Source organism: Miscanthus floridulus, chromosome 9 (genome assembly GCF_019320115.1).
Source record: "Miscanthus floridulus cultivar M001 chromosome 9, ASM1932011v1, whole genome shotgun sequence".
Lineage (NCBI taxonomy): Eukaryota > Viridiplantae > Streptophyta > Magnoliopsida > Poales > Poaceae > Miscanthus > Miscanthus floridulus.
In genome coordinates, this window is record NC_089588.1 from 97584640 (window position 1) to 97608889 (window position 24250).

Consider the following 24250-nt stretch of genomic DNA (forward strand, 5'->3'; position numbering starts at 1 on the left):
CATGAGTTCACCGTGAGCCACGCGGTGTGGGCCGAATGGTGGACGAAGCCCAGTAGAGGCCCATGGCTACGACGTGGCAGCGCCACAGCATGCCACGTGTCCGGGCCGGCCCGGCCCAAATCCAGCCCCGTCCAGGCCCACTAAAGCCCAGTCGAGGCCCAACCTGGTTGACCATTGACCGGTCAACGTTGATGGTTGACCTGGCCCCACATGTCAGCGACACAGAGACTCCAGACCCACTTGTCGGTAAGTGACGTCATGACGACGTCACGCGGGTCCCACCTGTCAGTAACAACACAGCCGAGGTGACGTCATGCTAACGTCACGATGACGTCAGCTGCTGACGTCAGCAGCCCTGGCCCCACACGTCAGTGACTATGACCGTGACCATTGACTCGCCCGTTGACTTGACGTTGACTTTGACCGGACCCACAAGTCAGTGACCCAGGAGACCCTGGCCCCACTTGTCAGAACTGATGACGTTGATGACGTCATGCAGACGTCATGATGATGTCAGCAAGACCCCACTTATCAGCTCAGAGCCGAGCCGATGACGTCATGCTGACGTCAGCATGCCACGTGGACCAGTCACAGCGTGACACGTGTCAGCCCTGAATTAATCAGCCTTTTTCCCATTTTCAGAGATGATTTAAACTTCGGAAATTCATAACTAATTCATACGACCTCAGAAAAATACGAAACTAGGACCAAAATTCATCTAAAATCGAGCTTTACGCAATGAACCCATGTTTTAGTGCATTTGGCTCTTTTGAATTTTCATTACTTCTTTGTGCTATTCTATAGACGTCGCTAACGCGACTATAATTCGATCGTATGTAGACTCGGAGGAGAACCAGATGGACGAGGATCATGAGTACCGTGAGGAGTATGGAGATGACTACACTGAAGGTGCCACATCCCACCCAATCTCGTAGCACCTATTACGCATGGCTAATATAGAGCTGCTATTGCTTTACTTTATTGTTATAATCACACTATAGGACTTGCATGGTAGTATGCTTTCTCAATGACCTTTACCTTGACGCAACCTTACCCCTGCTCACCCTACTATTAGGCTAAGTCACACGCTTGCTGCTATATTTTATTGCTCTGTTAGGCTAAGTCACACGCCTGCTGCTATATTTCATTGCTCATTACTTCTACTACGCTTGTACTACATTGATGCGTGGTGGAAACTGGTGTTATCTAGACTATGGGGAGAGAGTGCTGTGTGTGTGACTTGGGTGCATGGAGGCTGAGGGTTGTGTCGACTAAGTTGGAGTATACAACGAGCCTGGGGCAAGTCTTGCCATGGGGTGCTACCTAGGCACCCCTAGAAATGGTACTTGTGGTGGGTAAATGGTATATGGGGTGGTCCTGGGTGTGAACCTGTGATGGGAGGAGCCTGGGATGGAGGTGCTGTGGTGGCACGATAAAGGGAAACCCTGATGAAGACATTCTGGCTTGGTCATCCCTAAGGACTTACTAGTACTCAGATTCACCGGAAGCCTTACGTACCACTCACCCTATATGGTGCGGGACGGCCGGACTACTTGGTAGGATATTGCCACTACTGCTAGGTTGATAGCGGACAGTGCGAGGGAGGTACGGGGCGCGGAGGATTTCCCCCACACCCTTCTGAGACTTCATGGAGACCTTGTGGACCCGGCTCATGACTCATAGTTTCAGCCACCCTAGACCAGACTTGGGGTGTACCAGGGCTGAATGGTAGAGTGGCATTATCCTAGGCTTGCAAGCGGCCGGAATCAGCCTAGTTGACGACGGTCAGCGAGGAAGGCAGATCTTGTGGTTATGTAAAACCTCTGCAGAGTGTATGGTTGATCGATCGATACATATGCCGACTTGTCGGCTATGGACCTTTCCTAGGTTTCGCTTAAACTAGATAGAGAGATGAGTCCTTCTCTTCTTCCCCCGTGAGAGAGTGTCGGACGTAGCCAGGGGCTACGGGCCTTGAGACAGTGCCGAGAGGGAGTTGGCCTATCGACTGAGCGATGGTATGGAGGTGATATGGTGATGGTGTGGAAATGGTGGTATATCGATCCTAGGATCGAAACCTGGCTCTAGACGGAAATGGGGTGGAATGTGTGTGGGAATGGTGTTAAAACTTGACCAACTATTATATACTTGATATGCTAATGCATAGGAAACCCCAGCCTTATAGGTTCCTTTTGAATCTATCCAACTTGCATCCAATTTCCACAAAGCAATGCTCATAGGGTGGGAGTGGCCAGTACAAATCGTACTGATAAATTTTGGCACATAGGTTCTGCTGAGGAGTATAGCTCTGAGGAGTTTGACGGTTGAGGGGTTCGTTCCTACGCTCGAGTTTGGCGATCTTATCTTCAAGCTATTCTGAATAAATAAATGCTACTTTTGATTCCGCCAATGCGGCGATGTAATAAATTATGTAATTCCGCACTATTTGTACTCTGATATTATCGTTGTATGGATGTGGTATTCGACTAGAAATTGGGTAATATGATCTACAATGGTCTTAGTACACTTCGACTCTGTGGATTTTCCTTCGTGGAAATCGGGTCGCTTCAGTTGGTATCAGAGCCATACTTGACCATAGGACGAAACCCTCAGAAATGGATGATAGAATAGGACGTGAACAGCCCTTCTTTCGGTTATATACCGACCCTGCATTTACTTTTATGCATGGCTCATCTATTATTGACCTGCTAACACCTGTTTCCTTAAAAACATGCAGATGACAACGAACGTCGACTAGCCGCCTCTAGGACCGCTACCTCTGGACCACGCCAAGCTTACCTTCGACCTACATGAGCTCGAGGGTTTTGCATAGACCCTCTGCCGAGTTCTCATCACGTTAGGAGTCCCTGACGAGTTTGTCAAGGTCACTTGCACCGGGAAGCCAGCACAGGAAGGAGGAATCAAAGGATCGATTGTCACCTCAGTCGAGTTCCCAGCTAGCACTATCTTACCTTCTGTCCCAGCTTTCTCCGAGATGACTTTGGAGGACACAGTCAAGGAGGGACTGTGAGCTATCTCACACAAGGCACTTTGCAGAGTGATGAGGGACCACTACGAGCACCTGAAGACGATAGAGTTCTGTCTACTTCCCTAGGCCCTCGACCTCAGCCTTACCCCTAGTGAGCAGAGTTTCGCAGCCGACAGAGTTATCTTTGCTGAGGAGGACAGATGTCTTCGTGTCTCGGCTATCCACCTACTAGAGCAGGACAGGTACGTGACCTAGCTAGAGCAGAGGAGACGTCAGAACCAGGCCCTTATGTGGGAGTACCAGGAGCGAGACTCGCAGGGAGCACAGGAGCAAGCTAGTCTGCTTGAGACAGTTGCCAAGCTACAGGACGAGCTCAACCGTCATAAAGAAGTCCACAGAACCAAGGTCACAGACTTACAGGACAAAGCCGCCGACCTAGGCAATAGGAACTGCTACCTCGACAGCAAGGTCTTGGAGTTGCAGAGAGAGTTGGATGACAAGAAGGCCGAGTTCAACCGTAGAGGAGACAGAGAGAGGTCCAATGGGATTGATATGCTAAAAATCCAATCTAGGAACAAGACTAGGACTCAGGAGCTAGAGGAGTTTAGGAAGAAGGCCGCTCACAACTAGGGTCACCTGATCAAGGCACTCAGGCAGAACGAGTACCTACAGGACAAGTGTGAGAGGACATGGCAGGCTTGGCAGAAGTCTGATAAGAAGCGCCTTAGGGAGATGAAGGGTATGTGGGATCAGCTACCCAAGGAGATTCATAGCAAGTTGAAGCCTAGGATAGAGGAGTTCGAGCTAGCCTCGACTCGCCTCAACCTAGACGCCTGCCCTACCCTACCTGGAGCCAAACCTACTGAGGAGCTCGCCAAGGCCATGAAGTACGTGTCCTGACTTCACAAGTCTGACGAGGAGCTCAAGATCGAGAACAGTCGTATCCCAGCCGTGATGTATGAGTTAGAGTAGATGACCCTGCGTGGTCATGAGTCATGTCAGTGGCTTCCATAAGTTGTACCCCATGATGTACCCCATATGAGATGTGATATGAGGCACTATGCGTAGTACGATTCTCGCGAGTCTCCAAGTGTGGCTACTGGAGATGATGCTATGTAATAAAACCCATGTAATGAATGTTTTGGATCTTATTGCATTTTATGGACCTTATTGCTTCTTTGTATTGAGTGTTGGATAGAATAAATGTTTTTCTTTAAATCATCAAAATCATGTAATCGTACTAAATTATAAGCACTTATGGCTCAAACACTAAAATTCCTATGATTCGTGTTGCAGATGACGAACCGCCGATCTAATCGCCTAATGAACCATGGACGTGCACCCACCCCTGAACCAGTTGAACCAAATGGGGGGCGTGGTGGCAACAACCATGGCCGAGGCCGTGGCCATGGACGTGGAGGGATACCCTTCAACCTGGAGAATACCCCGCCGCCTGAGGAGAACCTTCCGCCACCACCACCACTGAACCTGGCAGAAGTGATGGCACAACAGACCCAACTTCTTGCAGCTCTTGTTAATGGAGCAAACTGTCGCTAGAGAGGTCAGTAGAATGACTTCCAAAGGAAGCTAGAAGGATTTCTGAAGCTAAGGCCACCTACCTATGATGGCACCGACCCTGACCCGCTTGTAGCCGATGACTGGCTCAAGGAGATGGAGAAGAAGCTTGACCTCACTACTTTCACCGACGATGAGTGAAGCGACCTGATTTCCGCGAAGGGAAATCCACAGAGTTGAAGTGTAATAAGACCGTTGAAGATCATATTACCCGAATTCCAGTCGAATATCACATCCATACAACGTAATATCAGAGTACAAATAGTGCGGAATTACATAATTTATTACATCGCCGCATTGGCGGAATCAAGAAGTAGCATTCATTTGGAATAGCTTGAAGATAAGATCACCAAACTCGAGCGTAGGCATGAACCCCTCAACCGTCAAACTCCTCGGAGCTATACTCCTCAGCAGAACCTGTATGCCAAAATTTATCAGTACGATTTGTACTGTCCACTCCCACCCTATGAGCAATGCTTTGTGGAAATTGGATGCAAGTTGGATATAATCAAAAGGAACCTATAAGGCTAGGGTTTCCTATGCAGTAGCATATCAAGTATATCATAATAGTTGGTCAAGTTTTAACACCATTCCCACAAACCTTCCACCCCATTCCCTTTCCAGAGCCAGGTTTCGATCCTAGGATCGATACACCACCATCTCCACACCATCACCATACCATTTCCATACCATCGCTCAGTTGACAGGCCAACTCCCTCTCGGCACTGTCTCAAGGCCCGTAGCCCCAGGCTACGACCGACACTCTCTCACGGGGGAAGAAGAGAAGGACTCATCTCACTATCTAGTTTAAGCGAAACCCAGGAAAGGTCCATAGCCGACAAGTCGGCATATGTATCGATCGATCAACCATACACTCTGTAGAGGTTTTACATAACCACAAGATCCGCCTTCCTCGCTGACCGTCGTCAACTAGGCTGATTCCGACCTCTTGCTAGCCTAGGATAATGCCACTCTACCATTTAGCCCTGGTACACCCCAAGTCTAGTCTGGGGTGGCTAAAACTGTGAGTCATGAGTCGGGTCCACAAGGTCTCCATGAAGTCTCAGAAGGGTGTGGGGAAATCCTCCACGCCCCGTACCTCCCTTGCACTGTCCGCTATCAACCTAGCAGTAGTGGCAGTATCCTACCAAGTAGTCCAGTCATCCCGCACCATATAGGGCAAGTGGTACATAAGGCTTCCTGGTGAATCTGAGTACTAGTAAGTCCTTAGGGATGACCAAGCCAGAATGTCTTCATCAGGGTTTCCATTTACCGTGCCACCACAGCACCTCCACCCTAGGCTCCTCCTATCACAGGTTCACACCAAGGGCCACCTCATATGCCATTTACCCACCACAGGTATCCATTCCAGGGGTGCCCAGGTAGCACCCCATGGCAAGACTTGCCCTAGGCTCGTCGTATTCTCCAACTTGGTCGACACAACCCTCACCCTCCACACACCCAAGTCACACATGTAGCACTCTCCCCATAGTCTAGATAACATCAATTCCCACCACGCATTTAGTATAAGCGTAGTAGAAGTATAAGTAATGAAATATAGCAGCAAGCGTGTGTCTAGCCTAATAGCAGGGTATGCAGGGATAAGGTTGCGTCAAGGTAAAGGCCATCAAGTAAGCATACTACCATGCAAGTCCTATCATTGTATGGTTATAACAGTAAGTAAAGCATTAGCAGTTCTATATTAGCCATGCGTAATAGGTGCTACGAGATTGGGTGGGATGTGGCACCTTCAGTGTAGTCATCTCCATACTCCTCACGGTACTCACGATCCTCGTCCGTCTGGTTCTCCTCCGAGTCTGCATACGATCAAATTATAGTCACGTTAGCGACGTCTATAGAATAGCACAAAGAAGCAATGAAAATTCAAAAGAGCCAAGTGCACTCAAACACGGGTTCATTGCGTAGAGCTCGATTTTAGATGAATTTTGGTCCTGGTTTCATATTTTTCTGAGGTCATATGAATTAGTTATGAATTTCTGAAGTTTTAATCATTTCTAAAAATGGAAAAGGCTGAATTAATCCTGGGCTGACACGTGTCACGCAGTGGCTGGTCCACGTGGCATGCTGACGTCAGCGTGACATCATCATGACGTCACCCCGCCTGTGTCGGCTTCTGACGTGTGGGTCCCGCGTGACGTCAGCATAACGTCACCCACTGACAAGTGGGTCCAGCGGCTCCGTGTCGCTGACATGTGGGTCCTGGTCAACGATCAATGTTGTAACACCCCAGGTGTTTAGCTTCCACATTTGCACTGCATTTCATGAACATGAGCATCATGCATCCCTTCGTGAACTTATAGCACATGAAACATAATTTCGAAACACTGCAACGTTTTGTATATTTCATGTGTGTTGTTCTTTTATGAAATGTAAAGTGTGCAACACTTAAGTGCAACATGTGCCACTCACTTAGTGAAACAAGATTAGTTAATACTATGCAACAAGATCATGAAACATGTGAAACATGACTATGAAACATTTGCAACATTCCTTGTGTTTTTCATTGTTTCAATACATGTGATGCTTGATTCTTGTGTGACCAATGTGTGGTGTGGTTAATAATCATCCTAAGTAACTTAGTTACACCTAGAATGTCTTTTGGAACATTGTTCATGTTGATCACTTTAACTAATTAGGTTTCCAAGTCATGGTTGACCAATTTGGACCCCTAGAGCTCCTGTGTTTGACTGTTTTAAAAGTGTAGCTTAGGATGTTTGCATGTCTGAGCAACCTAAAGCAAAGTTGTAGAGAATTATGTAAGGAACAAAAGTTATTTTGTGACCAACTTGTGAAAATGTGCACAACATGCCCAAAAAGGGTCCCACAAGTCAGCTTTGAAGGTGGATTCAACACTTGAAATTATTTCTAAGTCCTAAGTGCAATTTCAGTTTCATATACCCTAGTTTAGAGCTCTGTAGTTCGCAAACAAAGCCAAATCAGCTCGAGCTCCAATTGTAAGAATTGTAGTTCACATGTAGACGTTCAACTTTGTTAACTACCTCTTGAGCTAGATCATCACGGTTTAGGAGATAATCATCGTTGAAATTCGCCTGTCAGTCGGGACTGTCGAAACTGAAATGAAATTTCAGACTCGCTACAGTGACCGACCGGCGTCAGGCCGTCGCCGCCGCGTGTCCGCCACGCGCTCGGCTCGCTCTGACCGCGCCGCGCGCTGGCCGGCTTGAAGTGGACGACGCCTGCTGCCTCTCCACTCACCCGCGCGCGCGCTCTGCCTTTCCCATTCACTCTCCTTCCTTCTCCGTCGCAGCCGCAGCAGCGCAGCGCCTCCGCCTTGCTGCCGAGCGCACTGCCGTCGCTGGGCTCGTGCGCCACCGCAGCCCCACCAGCTCCTGAGCCAGCTTGCTTGAAGCTCCACCTTGCTCAGCTTCACCATCTCCACCCATTCACGGCGTCAATCGAGCTTAGGTGAGGACCTATCGCATCCCCTCCGCCGTCGGCCACCATGACCGAGGCTCGCCGGAGTAGAGCTCTACGTGGCCGACCACCCCCGGAGCCTTCTCATGTTCCTTTCTTCCTCCCCTTAGCTTCCTCGTGACCCCCTGAAGCTCATACCGAGCTTAGCCGCGCCCTATAGGGCCAGACCTCGCCGGAGTACCGTCGGACCCCGCCACCGTTCGCCATGCGCGCCGCCGTCCTTGCGCGAGCTCGATAGAGGTTGCGGTTAGGACATGGCTAGACGCGGTTCGTCGAGGCGAGCACGCGGATGCCGTTGAATTCGTCGGAGGAGCCGCCGTCGGCGAGCTTCGCCGTGTGCCGGCCATCGCAGCGCCTCCTCTGCTTTCACGGTCACTGACCGGTGGGGTCAGCTGACAGCCGGGTCCCACACGTCAGCGGCTGTGCAGTCATAGGGCTAGTTCAAAAATTCAGTTTTGATTGCTTATTTGATATTTTTGTATCTCCTGTTATGTAGATCCAAATTGGATGGTTCCAATTTTGTTAGACTCACTATTAGGTCTAGTATTTAAGAAAAATATATCTTGAGCACATTTTGTAGAAATTTTGGATGAATTAAATAGGAACTTAAAAAGTGTTTTTGAGTGCATGCAAACTTGTTTAAATCATATCTTGAGTTTCTGTGATCCAAAAATTGTGAAATTTTGTGGGTAAGCTGGTATTGCTTAGTAGAAGCTCTGGTTAAAATTTGAGAGTCATTGCATGTGTAGTTTTTGAGTTATAGATTTTCCTTTTATCATTGGATGATTCTTGTGTAAATTTTAGTAATTAATTTATGAATCCAATGGCCATGAAACTTGGTAGGTAGTATCCTAGTACCCTAAGGATGCTAGGAAAAATATGAAATCTGTTGCTTGACACTTTTCATTAGGGTTTCCTAATTATGCCAATTTAAGCCATTATGCCTTATCATTTTTGTGTAGGCTTTTATACTTGCTCAAATGGTGTGAAATTTTTATGGTAGTCTACTTAGAGCATGTAGTGTCTACTGTAATTTTTGTAGAATTAATGGTGTAGTTTTCATATATGTTTACTATTTCCCCTAATTAATTAAATAAATTAAGAAAGGTATTAAAAGAAATGTTTTGGTGATGGACACCCTACTTTCTGGTGTTCTTGTGATATGTGTGATATATCAGTAAAGTTAGTTTTGTCTAATTATATGTTTATATCCTAAGTTAATAATTAATTGTTTGCATCATGTCCCTCTGGACAGATCTGGGGACTTTAGAAAGTTCCCCATGATATTTTGGTTTTCTGTGAATGTGATGAATACAAGAGTTGTAGATAATCTATGTATCTAGCTCCTGTCAAAATTTGAGGGCATTTGGCCCAGTAGTTTAGAAACTACAGCTGTTTAAAGTTAGGTTGCAGTTTTTGCTGATTCTCTGCCTTGTGAGGATAGACTTCTGTTGATTGATGAATTCGACCTGGTAAAGGTTTGAATCATGCTTTGAGGTCTGAAAATGTTTTGTAGACAATTTTATAAGCTTTCCAGATTGTCTTGTTGCATATCAATTGGATTTATAAATCTCCAGTTATAGCTAGTTTACTGCACCGCTACATAGTATTCATTTTGCTGAAATACAATTGCTTGAGTGTATGTGGTTGCAATGTTCTCGTTGATTGTTTAGGGGTTAGCCTAACTTGAGAATATGCTTAGGTGCAGGTGCTAGGTCGTTAACTGAAGATGAGCAATTATACATTAGGTTGTATAAACGTGGTAAGTGAAAGTGATTTGAATAGGGCTTAAGTTGGAATATGCAAACTACAGCGAACATGTGCATTCCCCGAGCATCCCCGACATTCATACATGTGCATCCATGATATTTATCTTGCGCATTCATGCAATAGGTGTGCCGGAGGGAGTGACGTTGCTGGAGTTCGAGGGAGCCAACCAGGAGGAGGAACCCGAGGTGCAGGAAGCCGACGAAGCAGTCGCCGCGGAGGAATTGCCCGAGTGCCCTGACCACCAGCCTTCCTCATTCCTGAAAGGCAAGCCCCGGAGCATATTAAGCCTCCTATGTTTTCACAAATACATTGAGTATCTTTTATTGTTGATGATGCATTAAGTATAGGAATTGGTTGGAACCAATTGCTGCATTATATATCCTTCCTTGTCCAGATATCGCACTGGAATCCTATTTAAGTTCAGGACGGGTTAAATGCTTAGCCATGCTTAGTGCGGTAGAAGTCAGGTGATTTCCTGTCACCTGCGAGCTTTAGGATGAGGTGGATCACGGTTGGCTATATTTGCTATCGTGGAAAGGAACCATGTGAATAATGAATTAAGACCGGGCGGGGTCTTGTGTAGGTTTGAACATAGTGACTCCGTCTGAGTCGTTTAAGGACCGATACGCTGTACGTCCTCATGTCATGTTGAACGCAGCCTAACACTTAGCTGGCCGGATAAGTCGTTCCGACCGCGAAGCCTAGTAGCTCGACTCAGGCCGGGGACGCGAGCAGTGGCGACATTCTGGAGGTAGTAAGGATGTGTGGAGAGCCATTGGCATAAGTCCAAGGCGGGTTAGAGTCCCGAACAACCTTGGCAGAGTGGGTCTCTGAGAATGTCGATCTGTTCGGACTCGCGACTCCTGAATCGTACCAAAGGTGACTTGTTTGCGACCCTGACGGGGGAAGCAGGGTTTGTGTTTAGGAATACCCCTCCAGCTGGATAGGAATCGATTTGAATCGCCGTCTCTCCCGGATAGTGAGAACTTGACTGAGCAGCGGCAACGTAGATTCAATTAATTTAACGATATGGTTAAATGGATGATGATAAGGTTGCCACAATGAATACCTGATATGGTTATTAATGTTTGCACCCTAATAAAATGATTGCTTAGTACAGGTGCTAATATAGATGACAGGTTAATGGCTAAAAAGTCACTGCTAGTTCAGGTTAAGAGTTGATCATTATTACTTAAGCTTTTCTGCAAAAAGAAAGTGTCAGCCAGCTCCACTACATTAAGCTATGCATAATCCTTGGTGTCATTTGTTTGGTTTTCGACGGGTAAGTCTAGCTGAGTACATTCCCGTACTCAGGGTTTATTCCCTCTTGTTGCAGATGACCTTCTATATCAGGGATTCTGCAAGTACTGTCTCCACCCGGCGGGTGATGAGGACTAGATCATGGGCATGATCTCCTCTCTCTTATCTGAATGCTTTTGCGGTCTGTGATCAACCAACCAGTATGTGTATTTGAACTCGGTGTGTGAGTTAACTATTTGCTTCCGCATGTTTTACAAGACTTGTTTTGTAATAACAATGACTCTGTGATGATGTAATCTATTTGCGAACATCTGCGAAATGTTGTAACGTACGATATGTTATGTTGGATTACTGTGATCTTGGTTGTATGCAAGTTGGTTTGAAATCCTTCGAGATTTCGGTTGACTACCGGGTTTATATGGGCTCAAGTTCGAGAATTTGATCGTTTCGGCGATTGTTTTTGTACTTGTGCTCTTATAAATTGGTCGGTTCCGTGACAGCTGGTATCAGAGCTAGATTCAACATTAAACATATCTTACGGCTATTTAAAACAAAAAGCTTTTGTTGTTAAAATGGTTTTCAAACTTATAGTTATATATAAGTGTTCAAAACTAAAAATTTTTATGGTATACTGGTGATCACATCCCCTATAGCCCACTTAAGGACTTTTAGGTGGCTTATATATAATTACTAACTGGGGGAATTGATTATTTCTATTTCGTCGTCCATGCGGCGTGATATTGCATGGATGCCATTCATTTGAATGGTAATGTATGGATCAATTGCCTCTACGCTAAGGTAAGTGTGAGTTGCGAGAGCATGACCGTCCAACCGTCGGTCTAGGGGAGAGTTAGTTGTGGTTACTGGAGTATTTACATGTTGCATACATGTATATATGAAAGTACTTAATTGGGGGTACATTTCTCGGGTAGTTTGGATACCGAAGTATATATATCGGGGGGATGTATATATGGAGAGTATCTTAGTACTACTTGTGTAATTAGCATTATATCTTGTTGGGTTGGGCTGCAATGAAGTTTTTCTGCAGGTACGCTAACAACGCACCGTGTAGATCGACTAGTTACCGCTATTTGAGAGAACGTATGTATGCCACCGTATAGTCCGCTAAAACTTAAAATTTCTTAGGTTTGGGAAGACGTACGGAACGAGCATGCATCATATTCACTCATGACATTCATATTGCATTACTCCCTCCCTTATAATTGCTTATCCTAAGTATAAAGTGAAATCTCTCGGCAAGAAGTTTGAAGGAGAGGAATACCCAGAAGAAGTCCAAGGTGTCTCCAATGTGGACAGTAATCACTTTGACGAGTAGTTCGTTAGCAAGTCTCACTAGTTAAGCTTTTGCAGTCATACTGGTAAAGTACCTCAATTCGCTCCCTTCGGAATGCGTATCGTAATGGTGAAGTTTAAAACTTGTCATGTTGGAATGCACTGCGTATAGCGCTAGTAATTTACTTGATGATGTGGTGATTGGAGAATGAATTATTGCCTCTGTTTATTGTATGAAGTTTTCATTCTCGTCAGTAAATACAGTTTGGCACGATTATATTGTTCTTCTCCAATGTGCTGACATCATCAATAATTACTGGTTGCGCATTGTGCAGATGCCTCGTACTCATTCCACCGGTGCGAGTGATGATGATGATCTTCCGCCACCACCACCCACACCAACGGAACTTATAGCAATGCTTGCGGAAGGACAGCGCACTATGGCCGAGGCCCTCCGTACGATTGCGAATCGTGATGGCCGTGGTCCACGCCAAGGACCGGATCCAAATCAGTACAGTGATTTCAAGGATTTCCTTGACACGAAACCCCCAATCTTCAAGGAGGCTGAGGAGCCTCTACAAGCTGATGAGTGGTTGAATACTCTCGAGCAGAAGTTCCGTCTGCTCTGCTTGACTGAGGTGCTCAAAACTGAGTACGCATCGCACCAACTTCATGGGCCTGCTGGCATCTGGTGGAGTCATCATCGGTCCACTATGCCTGCTAATGCCCAAATCACATGGGATCAGTTCAAGTCTGCTTTCAGGGGAAATTACATTCCTCCTGGTCTTATGGCGATCAAACATACAGAGTTCATGAAGCTGACTCAGGGAAACAAGAGCCTGAACTGAATACCTGCAAGCTTTCAACAACCTTGCAAGGTATGCTACCGAGTTTGTGGACACAGATGCCAAGAAAATTGCAAGCTTCAAGCGGGGACTTAGCCCCAAACTGATGAAGACCATGGGAAATTGCAAGTGCGCTCATTTTAATGAGTTTGTGAGTGATGCTTTATCGCAAGAGAACAACAATGCTGTATATGCGGCTTCAAAAAGTCGTAAGAGGGCCTATGAGGCGGTTGCCTCACAATCTAAGGCTCCCGTCGCACAAAGGACTTCATTCCGTCCTCCAGCATCAGCCGCCAAGTTTCGCCCCCCGCAGAATAAGAATCCCGCCAAGACTGGGTTTCGCAAGGCATTTACGGTTGCTCTTCCCAAGGGCACTACCAGTCAGGGCAGTTCCAGAGCTCCACCAAGCAACATGCCGTGCTGGAATTGCAATAAGACAGGCCACTGGGCAAGGGAATGCCCTTACCCTAAGAAGAATAATTACCAGGGTGGCCGTCAAGGACAAGTGAACCACACAAATATTACTGAGATTCCTTCAGGTGAGGTAGTGACTGCCGGTAAGTTTCTAATTGACCAACACCCCGCAGTTGTACTATTTGATTCAGGTGCTTCGCATTCCTTCATTAGTCCATCATTTGCATCCAAGTTTATGCAGAAAACATATACTGTTGAGGGTGAGGGTTATTGTATAAGGGCTGCTAGTGGTATTATTCCAACCAAGCTGGTAGTTGGGGATGTACAGTTTGTGATAGAGGGGCGAAGTTATCAGGTTGATCTGGTAATTTTACCGGGGCTAGGTATCGATGTGATATTGGGAATGAACTGGATGAGCCGTCATGGAGTGCTTATCGATACATCGACTAGGGTAGTTATGCTCAGAGATCCTAGCAATCAGGAGGGTTTTCTAGTACAGTTACCTAGGGACATCAATCTTTCTAGCACGACCAATGCGGTTCAAGCAAAGTCTCTGGCAGATATCCCCGTCGTGTGTGACTTTTCGGATGTTTTTCCCGATGATTTGCCTGGATTGCCCCCGGATCGAGAAGTAGAATTCAAGATAGAGTTGCTTCCTGGTACAGCTCCCATCTCTAGAAGGCCATATAGAATGCCTCCCAATGAACTAGCTGAACTTAAGACCCAGTTGAATGAACTGCTAAAGAAAGGCCTTATCCGCCCTAGTTCATCTCCGTGGGGGTGCCCAGCCATCTTTGTGAAGAAGAAGGATCAATCTCTATGCATGTGTGTAGATTATAGACCCTTGAATGCAGTTACAATCAAGAATAAGTACCCTCTGCCACGCATAGATATCTTATTTGATCAGTTGTCTAAGGCAAAAGTCTTTTCCAAGATTGACTTGAGATCTGGGTATCATCAAATCAAAATTCGGCCTGAGGATGTCCCAAAAACCGCATTCTCTACAAGATATGGTCTATATGAGTACCTGGTTATGTCTTTTGGATTGACCAATGCCCCCGCACATTTTATGTATCTGATGAATTCAGTGTTTATGCCCGAGTTGGACAAATTTGTGGTGGTATTTATAGATGATATCCTGGTCTATTCTGAGAATGAAGAAGATCATGTTGAACATTTGCGGGTGGTTCTTACTAGATTGCGAGAACACCAGCTGTATGCAAAGTTCAGCAAATGTGAATTTTGGCTTCGTGAGGTACCTTTTCTTGGACACGTGTTGTCCTGATGGTGGAATTATGGTCGATCCCACCAAGGTGCAAGAAGTATTGAACTGGAAGGCTCCCATCTCGGTGCACGAGGTTCGGAGTTTTCTGGGGTTGGCTGGCTATTATCGTCGCTTCATCCCGGATTTCTCTAAAATAGCCAAGCCTATGACTCGATTGCTGCAAAAAGACATGAAGTTTGTCTGGACTCCTGAGTGTGATGCGGCTTTCCATACCCTGTGAACTCTTCTAACATCGGCTCCGGTTTTGGCGCAACCGGATATCGAGAAACCTTTTGATGTGTTCTGTGATGCATCAGGTATTGGGTTAGGAGGTGTTCTTATGCAAGAGGGTAGAGTCATCGCTTATACCTCTCGCCAACTTCGGAAGCATGAAGTGAATTATCCAACACATGACTTGGAACTCGCTGCAGTTGTTCATGCTTTGAAGGCCTGGAGACATTATCCTACTTGGCAATGTGTGCAACATCTACACTGATCATAAAAGTCTCAAGTACATCTTCACTCAACCAGAGTTAAATATGCGTCAGAGAAGATGGCTCGAGTTGATCAAGGATTATAACCTTCAAGTGCACTATCACCCTGGCAAGGCAAACGTCGTCGCGGATGCCTTAAGCAGAAAGTCTCATTGCCACTCGTTGATTGAGAGTGATGTCCATTTGTCAAAGCTCCTTCATCCTGCAGTCCTGCACAACATCACTGTCAGTTGTACTCTATAGAGACGAATTATCGAGCTACAGAAGACAGATGCAGGTGTGTTTCACATCAAGCGCAAGATGAAAGAGCAAGAAACCAAACATTTTCGAGTCGATGAGGAAGGCGTGTTATGGTTCAAGGATAGGTTGGTAGTTCCGAAGGATAGAGAGCTCAGAAACCAAATCATATCCGAAGCTCATTCCTCTAAGTTATCTATTCATCCTGGTAATAGTAAAATGTATCATGATTTAAAGCCGCGATTTTGGTGGACCAAAATGAAGAAAGAGATAGCCGCTTATGTGGCTAGGTGTGACACTTGTTGTCGGGTCAAGGCGGTACACATGAAAGCTGGATTACTTCAGCCACTCTCTATTCCTGGTTGGAAATGGGAAGAGATAAGTATGGATTTTATAGTTGGACTCCCTACCACTCAGAGGAATTTTAACTCAATTTGGGTAATTGTGGACCGACTGACTAAGTCGGCACACTTCATTCCGGTCCGCATAGACTTTCGTCCAACCGACTACGCGGAGTTGTACTTCAACCAGATAGTCCGACTTCATGGGATCCCTCGTACTATTAGTCTCAGATAGAGGACCACAGTTCACTGCTCGCTTTTGGGAGCACTTACACGGATTATTAGGGACTAAGCTCGTAAGAAGTTCTGCCTATCATCCGCAAACCAATGGGCAAACTGAACGGGTGAATCAAATCTTAGAAGATATGTTGAGAGCTTGTGTCATCTCAGGCTAAGGGCTCATGGGAAAAATGGTTGCCCCTAGCTGAATTCTCATACAATAATAGTTATCAAGAGAGCATAAAGATGCACCATTTGAAGCTTTGTATGGCCGGAAGTGTAGAACCCCGTTGAACTGGGTAGAAGCCGGTGAAAGGAGATATTATGGAATTGATTTTGTTCAAGAAGCCGAAGAACAAGTCCGTACTATCCAAACCCACATGGCCGCAGCTCAAGCTAGGCAGAAAAGTTATGCTGATCGACGTAGAAAACCTATTGAATTCGAAGTTGGAGACTTCGTTTATCTGAAAGTCTCACCTATGAAGAGTGTCCAACGCTTTGGTGTGAAGCGAAAGCTTGCGCCGAGATATGTTGGTCCGTTTGAAATCATTGGACAAAGTGGTAAAGTGGCGTACAAGATTCAATTACCTCCTGAGATGAGTGCTATCTTCAATGTCTTTCATGTATCCCAATTGAAGAAATGTCTTCGCGTCCCTGAAGAGAGAGTTCCATTGGGGGATATCGAGTTAAAATCTGATTTGACCTTTGAAGAAAAGCCGGTTCGAGTGATTGACACTCGTGAGCGAGTGACTCGGAGTCGGGTAGTCAAGTTCTATAAAGTCATGTGGAGCAATCAGGGTAGTGAACGCGATGCAACGTGGGAAAGGGAAGACTATTTGAGGGATGGTTATAAGGAATTCTATCAACAATGGTACGCTTTTCAAATCTCGGGACGAGATTTTTATAAGGGGGGAGGGCTGTAACACCCCAGGTGTTTAGCTTCCACATTTGCACTGCATTTCATGAACATGAGCATCATGCATCCCTTCGTGAACTTATAGCACATGAAACATAATTTCGAAACACTGCAACGTTTGTATATTTCATGTGTGTTGTTCTTTTATGAAATGTAAAGTGTGCAACACTTAAGTGCAACATGTGCCACTCACTTAGTGAAACAAGATTAGTTAATACTATGCAACAAGATCATGAAACATGTGAAACATGACTATGAAACATTTGCAACATTCCTTGTGTTTTTCATTGTTTCAATACATGTGATGCTTGATTCTTGTGTGACCAATGTGTGGTGTGGTTAATAATCATCCTAAGTAACTTAGTTACACCTAGAATGTCTTTTGGAACATTGTTCATGTTGATCACTTTAACTAATTAGGTTTCCAAGTCATGGTTGACCAATTTGGACCCCTAGAGCTCCTTGTGTTTGACTGTTTTAAAAGTGTAGCTTAGGATGTTTGCATGTCTGAGCAACCTAAAGCAAAGTTGTAGAGAATTATGTAAGGAACAAAAGTTATTTTGTAGACTCAACTTCATGAAATTGTGGCAACATGCCCAAAAAGGGTCCCACAAGTCAGCTTTGAAGGTGGATTCAACACTTGAAATTATTTCTAAGTCCTAAGTGCAATTTCAGTTTCATGTACCCTAGTTTAGAGCTCTGTAGTTCGCAAACAAAGCCAAATCAGCTCGAGCTCCAATTGTAAGAATTGTAGTTCACATGTAGACGTTCAACTTTGTTAACTACCTCTTGAGCTAGATCATCACGGTTTAGGAGATAATCATCGTTGAAATTCGCCTGTCAGTCGGGACTGTCGAAACTGAAATGAAATTTCAGACTCGCTACAGTGACCGACCAGCGTCAGGCCGTCGCCGCCGCGTGTCCGCCACGCGCTCGGCTCGCTCTGACCGCGCCGCGCGCTGGCTGGCTTGAAGTGAACGACGCGTGCTGCCTCTCCACTCACCCGCGCGCGCGCTCTGCCTTTCCCATTCACTCTCCTTCCTTCTCCGTCGCAGCCGCAGCAGCGCAGCGCCTCCGCCTTGCTGCCGAGCGCACTGCCGGCGCCGGGCTCGTGCGCCACCGCAGCCCCACCAGCTCCTGAGCCAGCTTGCTTGAAGCTCCACCTTGCTCAGCTTCACCATCTCCACCCATTCACGGCGCCAATCGAGCTTAGGTGAGGACCTATCGCATCCCCTCCGCCGTCGGCCACCATGACCGAGGCTCGCCGGAGTAGAGCTCTACGTGGCCGACCACCCCCGGAGCCTTCTCATGTTCCTTTCTTCCTCCCCTTAGCTTCCTCGTGACCCCCTGAAGCTCATACCGAGCTTAGCCGCGCCCTATAGGGCCAGACCTCGCCGGAGTACCGTCGGACCCCGCCACCGTTCGCCATGCGCGCCGCCGTCCTTGCGCGAGCTCGATAGAGGTTGCGGTTAGGACATGGCTAGACGCGGTTCGTCGAGGCGAGCACGCGGATGCCGTTGAATTCGTCGGAGGAGCCGCCGTCGGCGAGCTTCGCCGTGTGCCGGCCATCGCAGCGCCTCCTCTGCTTTCACGGTCACTGACCGGTGGGGTCAGCTGACAGCCGGGTCCCACACGTCAGCGGCTGTGCAGTCATAGGGCTAGTTCAAAAATTCAGTTTTGATTGCTTATTTGATATTTTTGTATCTCCTGTTATGTAGATCCAAATTGGATGGTTCCAATTTTGTTAGACTCACTATTAGGTCTAGTATTTAAGAAAAATATATCTTGAGCACATTTTGTAGAAATTTTGGATGAATTAAATAGGAACTTAAAAAGTGTTTTTGAGTGCATGCAAACTTGTTTAAATCATATCTTGAGTTTCTGTGATCCAAAAATTGTGAAATTTTGTGGGTAAGCTGGTATTGCTTAGTAGAAGCTCTGGTTAAAATTTGAGAGTCATTGCATGTGTAGTTTTTGAGTTATAGATTTTCCTTTTATCATTGGATGATTCTTGTGTAAATTTTAGTAATTAATTTATGAATCCAATGGCCATGAAACTTGGTAGGTAGTATCCTAGTACCCTAAGGATGCTAGGAAAAATATGAAATCTGTTGCTTGACACTTTTCATTAGGGTTTCCTAATTATGCCAATTTAAGCCATTATGCCTTATCATTTTTGTGTAGGCTTTTATACTTGCTCAAATGGTGTGAAATTTTTATGGTAGTCTACTTAGAGCATGTAGTGTCTACTGTAATTTTTGTAGAATTAATGGTGTAGTTTTCATATATGTTTACTATTTCCCCTAATTAATTAAATAAATTAAGAAAGGTATTAAAAGAAATGTTTTGGTGATGGACACCCTACTTTCTGGTGTTCTTGTGATATGTGTGATATATCAGTAAAGTTAGTTTTGTCTAATTATATGTTTATATCCTAAGTTAATAATTAATTGTTTGCATCATGTCCCTCTGGACAGATCTGGGGACTTTAGAAAGTTCCCCATGATATTTTGGTTTTCTGTGAATGTGATGAATACAAGAGTTGTAGATAATCTATGTATCTAGCTCCTGTCAAAATTTGAGGGCATTTGGCCCAGTAGTTTAGAAACTACAGCTGTTTAAAGTTAGGTTGCAGTTTTTGCTGATTCTCTGCCTTGTGAGGATAGACTTCTGTTGATTGATGAATTCGACCTGGTAAAGGTTTGAATCATGCTTTGAGGTCTGAAAATGTTTTGTAGACAATTTTATAAGCTTTCCAGATTGTCTTGTTGCATATCAATTGGATTTATAAATCTCCAGTTATAGCTAGTTTACTGCACCGCTACATAGTATTCATTTTGCTGAAATACAATTGCTTGAGTGTATGTGGTTGCAATGTTCTCGTTGATTGTTTAGGGGTTAGCCTAACTTGAGAATATGCTTAGGTGCAGGTGCTAGGTCGTTAACTGAAGATGAGCAATTATACATTAGGTTGTATAAACGTGGTAAGTGAAAGTGATTTGAATAGGGCTTAAGTTGGAATATGCAAACTACAGCGAACATGTGCATTCCCCGAGCATCCCCGACATTCATACATGTGCATCCATGATATTTATCTTGCGCATTCATGCAATAGGTGTGCCGGAGGGAGTGACGTTGCTGGAGTTCGAGGGAGCCAACCAGGAGGAGGAACCCGAGGTGCAGGAAGCCGACGAAGCAGTCGCCGCGGAGGAATTGCCCGAGTGCCCTGACCACCAGCCTTCCTCATTCCTGAAAGGCAAGCCCCGGAGCATATTAAGCCTCCTATGTTTTCACAAATACATTGAGTATCTTTTATTGTTGATGATGCATTAAGTATAGGAATTGGTTGGAACCAATTGCTGCATTATATATCCTTCCTTGTCCAGATATCGCACTGGAATCCTATTTAAGTTCAGGACGGGTTAAATGCTTAGCCATGCTTAGTGCGGTAGAAGTCAGGTGATTTCCTGTCACCTGCGAGCTTTAGGATGAGGTGGATCACGGTTGGCTATATTTGCTATCGTGGAAAGGAACCATGTGAATAATGAATTAAGACCGGGCGGGGTCTTGTGTAGGTTTGAACATAGTGACTCCGTCTGAGTCGTTTAAGGACCGATACGCTGTACGTCCTCATGTCATGTTGAACGCAGCCTAACACTTAGCTGGCCGGATAAGTCGTTCCGACCGCGAAGCCTAGTAGCTCGACTCAGGCCGGGGACGCGAGCAGTGGCGACATTCTGGAGGTAGTAAGGATGTGTGGAGAGCCATTGGCATAAGTCCAAGGCGGGTTAGAGTCCCGAACAACCTTGGCAGAGTGGGTCTCTGAGAATGTCGATCTGTTCGGACTCGCGACTCCTGAATCGTACCAAAGGTGACTTGTTTGCGACCCTGACGGGGGAAGCAGGGTTTGTGTTTAGGAATACCCCTCCAGCTGGATAGGAATCGATTCGAATCGCCGTCTCTCCCGGATAGTGAGAACTTGACTGAGCAGCGGCAACGTAGATTCAATTAATTTAACGATATGGTTAAATGGATGATGATAAGGTTGCCACAATGAATACCTGATATGGTTATTAATGTTTGCAGCCCTAATAAAATGATTGCTTAGTACAGGTGCTAATATAGATGACAGGTTAATGGCTAAAAAGTCACTGCTAGTTCAGGTTAAGAGTTGATCATTATTACTTAAGCTTTTCTGCAAAAAGAAAGTGTCAGCCAGCTCCACTACATTAAGCTATGCATAATCCTTGGTGTCATTTGTTTGGTTTTCGACGGGTAAGTCTAGCTGAGTACATTCCCGTACTCAGGGTTTATTCCCTCTTGTTGCAGATGACCTTCTATATTAGGGATTCTGCAAGTACTTGTCTCCACCCGGCGGGTGATGAGGACTAGATCATGGGCATGATCTCCTCTCTCTTATCTGAATGCTTTTGCGGTCTGTGATCAACCAACCAGTATGTGTATTTGAACTCGGTGTGTGAGTTAACTATTTGCTTCCGCATGTTTTACAAGACTTGTTTTGTAATAACAATGACTCTGTGATGATGTAATCTATTTGCGAACATCTGCGAAATGTTGTAACGTACGATATGTTATGTTGGATTACTGTGATCTTGGTTGTATGCAAGTTGGTTTGAAATCCTTCGAGATTTCGGTTGACTACCGGGTTTATATGGGCTCAAGTTCGAGAATTTGATCGTTTCGGCGATTGTTTTTGTACTTGTGCTCTTATAAATTGGTCGGTTCCGTGACAGCTGACCGGTCAACAGTCAACATTGGCCGGGACAAACTGGGCCGGTCGGGCCTGGATATGGGTTGGATTTGGGCCGGGCTTGGCCCGCCATGTGTCGCGCAGGGAGGGAGGCCACGTGGCTCGGTCTGGGCCCTTAGCGTGTCGGTCCTCATGGTGCTGGTCCATGGTAGACCATGCGGTGTGGGTCTATGGACCGCAGAGCGGGTCCGTGGTGGACCACATCCATGCGGGCACAGCTAGGTGCGGTGCATCGTGCACCCGGTGTACGAGTGGGCGGTCAAGGTTTTCCAGAGGTCTAGCCATGGCGACGGCTGAGCGAGCACGACGGCGTACGGGGATGGCATGGTGGCAGCGGCAAAAGCCGGACATGTGGTGCGCGTGAGCATCACGGTTCTCCAGCGGCTCATCGGGCAGGTCAAGGGGACTTCTAGAGCCTCTGGTGGCCTTGGCCACGATGGCGGCTTGATTCGGCCATGGCGGCGGTCCGGTGGTGAACGGCGTGGGCTAGGTGGCGTAGCAGCGGTCTCCTTTTTTCACGAATGAGCGCATGGCATGTTCGTTCCTTGGCCAGTGTGTGCGTGCGTGTGTACCCAGAGGCCGGAGACGGCCTTGGCCTATGCACTCCCGGTGTGGAGCACCATGGCCGGAGCAGCATGGTCTGGCGGCGAGCAGCGAAGACCGGGGCTCACCGCTGGTGTCGTGGAAGATAGGATGGTGATGCAGTGGCGAGGCGAGTGCAGTGAAGAGCCGATGCAGTGCCGTGCAGCGTTGTCGTGGTGGATCGAGGCGTCGTCCTCCACTGCGGTGACTCTAGCGACATCGGGCGGCGCCGACGCGCCTACTTCTTCCTCTATCCCCTCTCTCTCTCTTGGCTCGGTTGTGCAGTGGATGGCCACGAGGTGGCGGCGGGGCACGGGGACGCGTTTGGGCAACCGGGGTCGGGGCTTTTATAGCTGAAGCTTGGCCTTGGAGCTCGGTGAATGGTGGATGGAGATTGAGGGGCGATCGGAGGGCCTCTAGCGAGGCTGGGCTAGGGTTCTGGGCCACGGCGCGATCATGGGCGCGATGGCGAAACCGTTTTTGTGATCCTTGGTCAGCAAGGCGGGGGACAGGGGGGTGACAAGGTCATGGCTCGGCCATGGCCATGGCAGGAGCGCGCGGCAGCGGTCATGCACCGTGCATGACCCTGTCGGGCAGCCAGTGCCTGCGTCGCACCCATCCAACGGGCTTTCAAGGTCGGTTGTGAGAGCACGGACGGCGGATAGGGATCAAGGTGGCATTGGATTTTTCTTCCCACCACGGTACCGGTGCTCTGTTTTCCGAAAGCAGAGGGGGGGACCAAGGAGGGGGATGACGAGGGTGTCCCACCCGTCAGCCAACGCGGGGAGAGACGACCGCGTGGCATGTGGGCTAGCTGCGTGGGCCGCGCGCAGTCGGGCCAGGCCATGCGTGTGAGGCCACGAGCGCTAGTATGCCAACGAGGCCAGGAGGGCGAGCTGGGCCAGTAGTTGGGAGCGCGTGGGGTCTGGGGCGAGCTGGGCCAACTCGGTTGCTCGGGCTGGTATGGCTGTTGGCGAGCTAGGCCAAGGGGATGGACAGGCCACAAGCTGGGCCAGATGGCCTTCCTATTTTTCCTCTTCCAATTCCTTTCTTTTTATTTGTTGCCAATTGGTTAGGGTTTGATTTATTTAGCTACTTTGTGTAACAAAAATAGTTGTAGTTTTTGTTATACATAAATATAAATAGTTTTCACCTTAAGCTTTTATTCTTTGGTTTGATTAATATTTACTTTATGGTTTATGACTTTAAAGGTGTTGTTGGACATTACATAAAACAAATGAAAATCCAAATCACCATTTGAGTTGACAATGTATGCTATGTTTCATTTGTCAGTATTCAAATAAACATGATAACAAATGGCATGCCATGCTCATGAGATTGTCTGGTGTTGGGTTACTTCTAATGCAACACTTAGGGTTGGCTCCTACAGATGTCACTCAACATTGCATGGGGTTACAACAAAAATTTTATAGTTGTGATTTTTGGTGTGTGGATTTTTGGGTTGTTACAGTCTTACCCCCTTAACAGAATCTCGTCCCCGAGATTAAAGCGTAACGTACTCTTTGAAGAGATATGGATATTGTAGCCAGAGATCAGACTCTTTCTCCCATGTTGCTTCTCTCTCAGTGTGGTTGCTCCATTGGATCTTGCACATAGGAATAGTCTTGCTTCGGGTCTCTTTGGTATCTCTGACCAGAATTCTGATAGGATGTTCTTTATACTCAAGTGTATCTTGAATGTCAAGTGTATTCGTTGGAACTACTTCATCGGGCACTCTCAAACACTTGCGTAGCTGTGAGACATGGAATACGGGATGTACACCCATCAATTCCTCAGGTAGCTCAAGTTTGTAAGCGAGTTTTCCAA